The sequence below is a fragment of the Diadema setosum genome, chromosome 4 (assembly GCF_964275005.1).
Source record: "Diadema setosum chromosome 4, eeDiaSeto1, whole genome shotgun sequence".
Taxonomy (NCBI): Eukaryota; Metazoa; Echinodermata; class Echinoidea; order Diadematoida; family Diadematidae; genus Diadema; species Diadema setosum.
In genome coordinates, this window is record NC_092688.1 from 20,011,666 (window position 1) to 20,020,123 (window position 8,458).

An 8,458-nucleotide genomic window follows, 5' to 3' on the forward strand; every position below is an offset into this window, starting at 1 on the left:
GCCATCCTGCTTGTACTGATTTTTAAGGAGAGTTGGAGTTAACTCTCCTCACATCGCCTGAATGAAGGCATCCTTGATGGCTGCCACTATGGATGATATGGCAGCTTTCACAGTAGCCTCCACGGCCCCAGCGATGGCCTGTGATATATCACTGCTGTTCTCTCCCTCATGCACACCAAAATTCTAAAGGTTGATGAAAAATTCCACTTAGGAGGGTTTGGATATGACTCGCCCATCCATGCTGTTCTTTTATTACCTTGTCAACCTCTGCATTTCTCGCTCGCTGTTGCTTCGAGTTTGCCAAGAATTTACCAGGTGATGATGCCTTCCTCTTTTTAAGCATTGTGCAAGTGTGTAGAAAAGCACTGACAAGAAATAATTTCTGAAATCCAGAACTGGATTAAGTTTGGACAATCATAAGTTATGAAAATTAGCTCACCGGTCAGCACCTCATGGATTGAAGTAAATGGGACAACACATTCACCATTTCCCCTGACTCCTGAAGGTAAGGTTTTTCTGTGCGAAAATATAAAAAATGTTTTCTCCTGGAATCCAAAATGAAGCTGGGTCAGTGATAAAGTGAGGCATCTCAACAATTACAAAAATCCAAAATAGTGACACAAAGCTCACTGATCGAAGTAGATTTTTGTAGATGTTGCCCTGCTGTGGACGCATTAATTGTCATTTTCTCCAGTGACCATCACATCGTCCATGATCGCATAAACACCGTCCAATCCAGCCAGCACTTGCCTGATGAAATGCTGCCATATTGCATGACTGGATGAAATCCAAATGGAAGTCTGGTGTAGGTGAAAAAAAACCCAACACAATGTGTATTGATGGTGACCCGACATCATGACTTGTCATTCAGCAAGATCTGCTGATAGGCACACTTCAGGTCTATCTTGGAAAATTTCTTCCCTCCTACCAGCTTGCTGAACATTTCCGTTGGCATTGGAATTGGATACTGATCACAATGAATGTTTTTGTTCACAGTCATTTTGTAATCTCCACACAGTCTTGACTCGTCCATCAGCCTCATGACTGCACACAGGTGGGGTTGCCCATTTACTGAAATCAACTGGAACAATCCCTCCTAAACATTGCATGCGATCCAATTTCTTCTCCTCAGCAGGGCGTAGTGTGTAAGGCACATTGTGGGCCTTGTGGAACACTGGCACCCCCCCCCCCCCTTGACATATGTACTCCAAGGGTTTGCAAAGGGCACAAGGGAAACCTGATTCTATGTCCCATTAGTCAATCTGCTCCTCGATAGCTTGCTTATTTTGTCTGTAGCAGCATGCCATGGAATTCTCCTTTTTACCACTTGTGTTATTGGGGTCGCCAGAGGCATTATGTTTTTGGGTTACCCATCCGTCTGTCCTTCCGTCCGTAATCAATTTTGTGGAGAGCGTAACTAAAAAAAAACTGATTGAGGTATCCCAATGAAACTTGGCATGTATGAGTGGGTGAAGTATCAGGGGACTGCTCAAGGTCAAAAGGTCAAGGTCAAATGCTGAAAATTTCACTATTTCCCCCATATCTATGCAATGCCTTGAGGTATTTTCTTGAAACTTAGTGTATACATATGTACTACCAAATAAACATTCTCCAGAGAGAGTTTCGGGTCATGAAGTCAAAGGTTGAAGGTCAAGTGAAAATGTTAACATTTCATTTTTTTTTCTCAATATCGCGAAAATGGTTCAGGGTATCTTTATGGAACTTAGTATGTATGCATGTACAGACTGGCAATGATTATCTAGGGAATTTGGGGTCAAAGGTCAAGCTTAACTCCTCAAAATTTTACTTTTTGCGTGATACTTATGCAATGCCTGCTGGATTTTTCTTGAAATTTAGTGTATACCTATATTACACAATAGAGATTCTCTGGGAAGTCTTTTGTCAAAAAGGTCAAAGATCAAGTGGTCAAAGGTCAAGCTAAATGCTAAATCTCATTTCTTAGACATTCATCCAATTCAACCTGCATTGTAGTTCAAGGAAAGTGAACAGTCACTACATTTGTGACAAACATATGTCATCATAATATTTCTTCCAATTATGTGAAACTGTTGTCACACATTGTCCCCCATTCTCCATTTGTGGTGCCACATAATTATATCCTCAGACCAAACTCTTGCTTCCATCCATAGCAGTGCCTGATAACAGTGACTGTATGGGCAACACAGAAAAGTTGTTCCTGCCAGGACTTGGGGATAACTGCTGAGATATCTTTGTCACCTCTCCTAATGGCGGGCTTATTTCTTTCTTTTTTTCTTTGCCACTGTCAGAACACTACTTCTGAAGATTGGTATTTGCCAAATTAACGGGAGATGATCTCTTTTTTGCGTTGACTTTGTACAGGAAGTCTGCCAACTTGTCCTGCTGTTCAGCAACCGCCACTGTATGCTAAACACAAACAAACAAGCAAACAAACAAACGATCGTGTAGTATGAATGATGTACATTGCTTCTCACAAGCAAAACAATCATTCTACCATGACACCTTACAGTGATCCTTACCATCAAAGCAAATGTACTGACTACTTCAGGATGGAAAGTCAACAACATTGTGACTACATTGAATGATCCTCCCAGCTTTGGTCCATACATCTTGCAATTTGTACTGAGAAAAACCGTGATTCCACTCTCTCTAGGGGCAATTGACAGTGACTTTGCAGTACGTATCTTCTGTTGCACACGGATAGACGCTCTGTAGAACTTCCTTTTTCTCCTCTGGTTTTGTGAGCCCATTCCGATGGTGTTCTCTGAAGATGATCATTGACAGGTCTCCTCTCACCTAAGCCTTATATTATCGACATTTCTCGTTCTGTGTTCTTAGACTTCAGACTTCCCAAGTCCTTTAAGGCTGTCAACGAGGTCATTCCACTACTTCTTTCCTCCAATCCACTCAGATATTCTTGAATTCAAGCTATCCGAGTCATTGGTAGTGAATTGGCGCAGAGGATCATTTAACACTGTCTGTTGCCATACTTGCTTCACAATAAGCATGCACTCTTTCACCTCTTTTGACTTGTACTGCTTGAATCAACTGGCAAGTTGAGGTTGTTTGCCTGTTCTTTATCTCTCTAGGCAGCTCCACTTTGTAGAACAATTCAGCTTTCTCATCCTATTCATTGCTCTCACAATCCACAAGTCCCTCATAGCTTGTTCATTGACTTGCTCCCCATAGATTGATTTTGGTAGTTTTGTAGTGTCTTTGCACACTCCTAGCTTCATTAGCTTGCTCCCAACTAACTGTGACCAGCCCGAACGCGAGTCTACACAAGGAGCGCTCCGGGGTTAGCTCCCAATATACATATGAGGAAAAAAGAAGTGCTAAATTTCACTTCTTCCTCCATATCTCAAAAGTGACTCGAGGTATTATCATCATGAAACTTAAGTACATATCTATGCATGTTCTAACTGACAGTGATTCTCTTTGGAATCTTAGGGTCAAAGGCCAGGTTAAAATGCTAAAATTTTACAGTTTAATACTAAAATTACACTTTTTCTCTTTACCATGAAGAATACTCGATGCATAAACTTATTAAATGGTCAAAAGTCAGGTAACAATCCTCAAATCCCCAAATATCTGCACTCTGAGACAATAGATGTATAGCCATTCATCTGATTAAACATAGTCCAGGGAAAGTAAACATTCGACACATTTCTGACAAACCTGTCATTTTAGTATTTTCCCAGTTATGTGAAACTGTTATCACACATTGTCAAGACAGTGTACTATAGACCTATTAGGAGAACCATGCATTATGGCGGAGCCATACCAGTCGCAATAGCGACATTTCTAGTTGTTGTTGTTGTTTTTTTTCTCATTTAATCGCACAAGAATAGCAGGTTATGTACTCATCTGTTTTGTAAGTTTCAGCTTGGCAGTCTCTTCCAGAATGTTTTCTTCTAATTGATGAGTCAGCATGTACGTGACCGATTGTGCGACATTGTCATCAACAGCCTCACGAACCTCACTTGGGTGTGCAAATTTTGCTGCAAGAGAGGGCACACTTGCATCAGGATCCATCTCATGTTCCCCTGTGGGGATAGACATAGTACTACCCTCTTCATCTTACTGATCATCATAGTCACTGTCATGCTCTCTTTCAGTCATAAGCACCTCCTTGATAGGCAGAGCAGTGGGCATCATGGCCCACAGAGGCTGACTGACGTGGGCTTGAAGCCAATCTGCTGCTAGGCGAGGGAGTAGACGGGTGATGGTCAATCACTTTTGCTAGCAAACCTTCCAAGTTCTGAAGTCTTTTCTCCATACTAGGAATGTCCGAAGAAGCTGCTGTAGCTGTAGAGACGCTCTTCCCTTTGCCAAATTTCTCTTTCCCCTTACTTCCACCAGCTTTTGCTGTGGGCACTAACGAGTGCGTCGCACTCGATTTGCTCTTTGTGCTGTCCACGCCCACACCTGGCTTTGCCGGCGTCTGGGCCAAAGTTCCGGGCGTAGAGCATGGCTGTGCCGGCCTCACCTCTGCTGCTGCATTCCCTTCCATGCAAGCTGAAAAGTCCGAACAAACTGTCGAAAATTTTCCTCTATACGGCAGGAAAATATTCAAAATCAGCCTTGCACATAAACTACTAGCATCCAAACAAAACCGCAGAAGCTTTAAAAAGCGTCGATGTCAAGGGAATACAGCGATTGATCATGATTTTGAAAACTAGTTGGCGAGAGACATATCAATACTGCGCCATATTGTGAGCGAATTGTTGGCGCATGTGCGAGCGGGATCTCATTATATGCCGTATGGAGAATTATGAATTAAAATAGCAGGTTATGTACTCATCTGTTTTGTAAGTTTCAGTTGTGGTTTCATGTACAGTGTATAAATCAAATACATCTAAGATTCATAATATTTCATGTGATTCAATGTCTTGACTCGGGGATAAGATGTGGAATACCACAATATTGACAAAGCATGAAAACATGTAATAAATTCTGATTATTTAAAGATATGAGAAATACTGTGATAAAGTGATAATTTGATTTGAGTGCATGCAGAGAGTGTAAATGGGCAAGGTCAGAGTAGAGAGAGAGAAAAATAGAAAATTTCTTTTCATCACAGCTTTGCATATTTCAGTCAAAAGTGAACAATTGATGCTGTTAGTGTATACCATGTGAAAACAATCACTTAATGAACTTCGAGTTACAAAAGTTGAAAGAGGTAGAGTTCGAGTGAGAGGGAAGAAGAGAGGGAGAGAGAGAGAAAAAAAAAATGGTGTGTGTTGTTCTATTAGTTTTGATAATTCAAGGCATGCATTCCAAGCTCTATGAAACATCAATCCAATATAAAACAGTAGATAATTATGATTGTTTTGAAACTTTTGAATAGAATTGATATGTACGAGCTAGAACCTAAATTTTGAGCAACTCTGTTCAACATGTGTACACTGTACCTCTATGTGCTTAATTTACTCACACTTCAAAACATGTACTCACTTATCTCTACAATCATGTGTTACTGGCATTTCTATAAAATGGATAATGATTATGTAAGCCTTAGTGTTCTCTTTGATATGGAAAAAAAAAAAAAATGAAATGAAATTTGATTTCAAAGAGGACATCAAGGTTTACATCCTGATATAACCATTCCACAGAAATCCCAGTTTGTTTTGTTTCTGTTTTTGTTGTTTTATTTCCTGAATGAATAAGAATGTAGTAACAATGTCTAGTAGTCAGCACTCATAGCTGCGTATGTACTGTGCAAGTCATACTCATGAGAAATGATTACAGGGATGGTACAGTTTTAGTTGAGATGGGGTTCAGGTTTCCAACGTTATTTGGTGGTGATTTTTTTTTTGGTAATCAATGAGAAACCTCTTATGAAATATGAAAGAACATATAATTCTAAGAGGAATTAAAAGTTTATGTGATGAGAGTTGGATTTGAAATAACTGAGATATCCAAAATGAAGCAATCCTGATAAAAGGTGGCATCCACCTTTTAATAGGATTGCTTTGTTTTACTTTGTTTTTGGATATCTCAGCAAGTTCAAACCGATTTTCATCAAATAAACTTTAAAATCCTCTCAGAACTGCATGCTCTTTAACATTTCATAAAGTGATTTCCAAGTACAGTGAACTCTCGTTTTAAAGAAATGCTCGGTACCGGCGGTACTCTTTCGTTATAACGAAATTTCGTTATAACCGAACAAATACAATATATAACGAAAACAAGGAAACCACGTATATATATCATATTCTGTTTGCTGAATACTCATCATACACTGGAAAGCTTTGTGAAATGTGATGGGATAACTGTATTACAATAATAAACGCAAGTTCCCCTCAGAAACAGTGCGTGACACAAGGAGCGAACACACAGTGTTGTGAAGCGTTCACCTATGCAGAGACGCTATAAAATGCTTGTTCCGCTACGTATTTTCGAAAGCAATTCGCGTTTCGTTATAACGGAGCACATTTCTTTTGTTTTTCTTTGTCTGTGGCGCTCGGAAAAGACTTCGTTATAACGGAAATTTCGCTATAACCGTGTTCGTTATAAGCGAATTTTGCACCATAGACTTTAATGGTGATAATTTTGGGACCACAAGATTTACTTCGTTATAACGAAATTTCGTTATAACCTTGTTCGTTGTAACGGGAGTGCACTGTATCTTGCAAAAGTTAAAGAATGAATCCTCACCTCAAACAATACTATACCATCCCTTTGAATAATTATTCAACATACACATATGCACAAAATACTCAGCAACTTCAAGTGTCATAATTCTTCTAGCATAACACCTCTTTTATTTACAGAATACACACATTGACATTTTAATGGCACATGTCTACACACCTTGGCATGATAGCATTGTCACATAATCTGCAAAATAATGCATCAAGTTGAGCAGGGTTCAGCACCAAAATCTACCGGCTTTCTTTCAAGCCCCGAACACTAAGGCCTCCTCTCAGCAGAGATATGCCCAATGCATAGTTGCATCCAAACACTAAACTCTCAGTCCCTCTCAGTCTATGAGAAATCCATGGCAAGTGGAATGCAAGTCTTAAGATGCCTCTACTCCTTCAAAAGAAAAACAAAATAAATTAATTAAATAAAAAAAAACCCAACAAAGCAGAAAAAATTAAGGAAATGAAATGAGATATATTTATTTTCTTTTTAAGATCAACACTTGATAATGATATCACCTTCTGTATTACATTAATGCACATCTATCCCTCTTTTGAATAATACTAAGGAGTTTTGAATGGTTGATCCTGTGAGCACTACACTTGTCTATCCAACTTTCTTCCAGCACTTCTGCTAACTTCAAGATTACCATTCCCCAATCCCTTGGACAAAAGTTGAGCCACGCTTTCAAGAGATGTCACTATCTTGGGGGCTGCTACCATGACATCACTGCATAGATTTACAGACTGCACTTAAGTAGGATATTTGGCCAATTTTATGCCATAAGGGACAGTTTTAAATGTTGACATTTTATACAGCATAGAGTCACTTATGGCATAATATTGGTGACGTATGGACAAAAAAAAGAAATAAAGTCCGAGGCATAGACTGCACAGCAGCTACAGGAGATGACAAAATATGAATATAGTATACCAACACAAAAACTATCATATTACATTATCAAAAGAATTGTGAAGTCTGCCCTGCGTTTGGTCAGAGGTAGGTAATATTTAACTCTCTATGCACCACATTAACTTCTTGTCCATAGGTATGTGTGTGAAATTTGTGCAAAGTTAACTCACTAGCACTGAAAGGGCTAAACATCAGCATAGCTATACATGTTACTCATCCTCCATGCATATTAGAGCAAATCTTATGACCATTAGAGGGATGTGGAGAGAGATATATTTCTTTATTCCTAGCTCAGCCTCACATGTAGTATTGATAGCATTGATTCATTAGGAAGTGAAATGCAACCTGTCTGTCAACTGGAAAAAAAAATAAAAAAAAAACCCTTCTTTTTCCTCCTATAACTCTTGGGACTGGAAGCATAACTTGATGACATGAAGACTGAGATGACATCAAAAGAGAAATTTGCCTAGGACCCGACCTTGGTTCTTTATATGAATATCGCACAAGATTTGTCTTTAACTCTTTATGTGCCATGGTGGAAACGCCCTGTGTGCCACGTTATTCTGAGACAGCAGAGTAGTCATGTGTTGGGAAAACATTCTGTTTTCAAATCTATGTTCTTTAATAGATTTTTGATACAATGGATAGGTAATGAACAATGTTGTTAAGAAAATGCGAAGCTTTGTTTTGATGTAATTTTGTATGACAAATCTCTGATTGTTTTTTCTTTCAAATGACCAGCAACTACATTATTGTAGAGGCATAACTTTTGCACATAAAACAGTGACAGAAACTTACAAATTGCTGGAAAATCCAGAAGGGAACACCGTTTAAAAGTCAATCACCACATAAAATGCAAGCTACAAGTGGCAAGAATTGACTCGCAAAAAACGCTTTC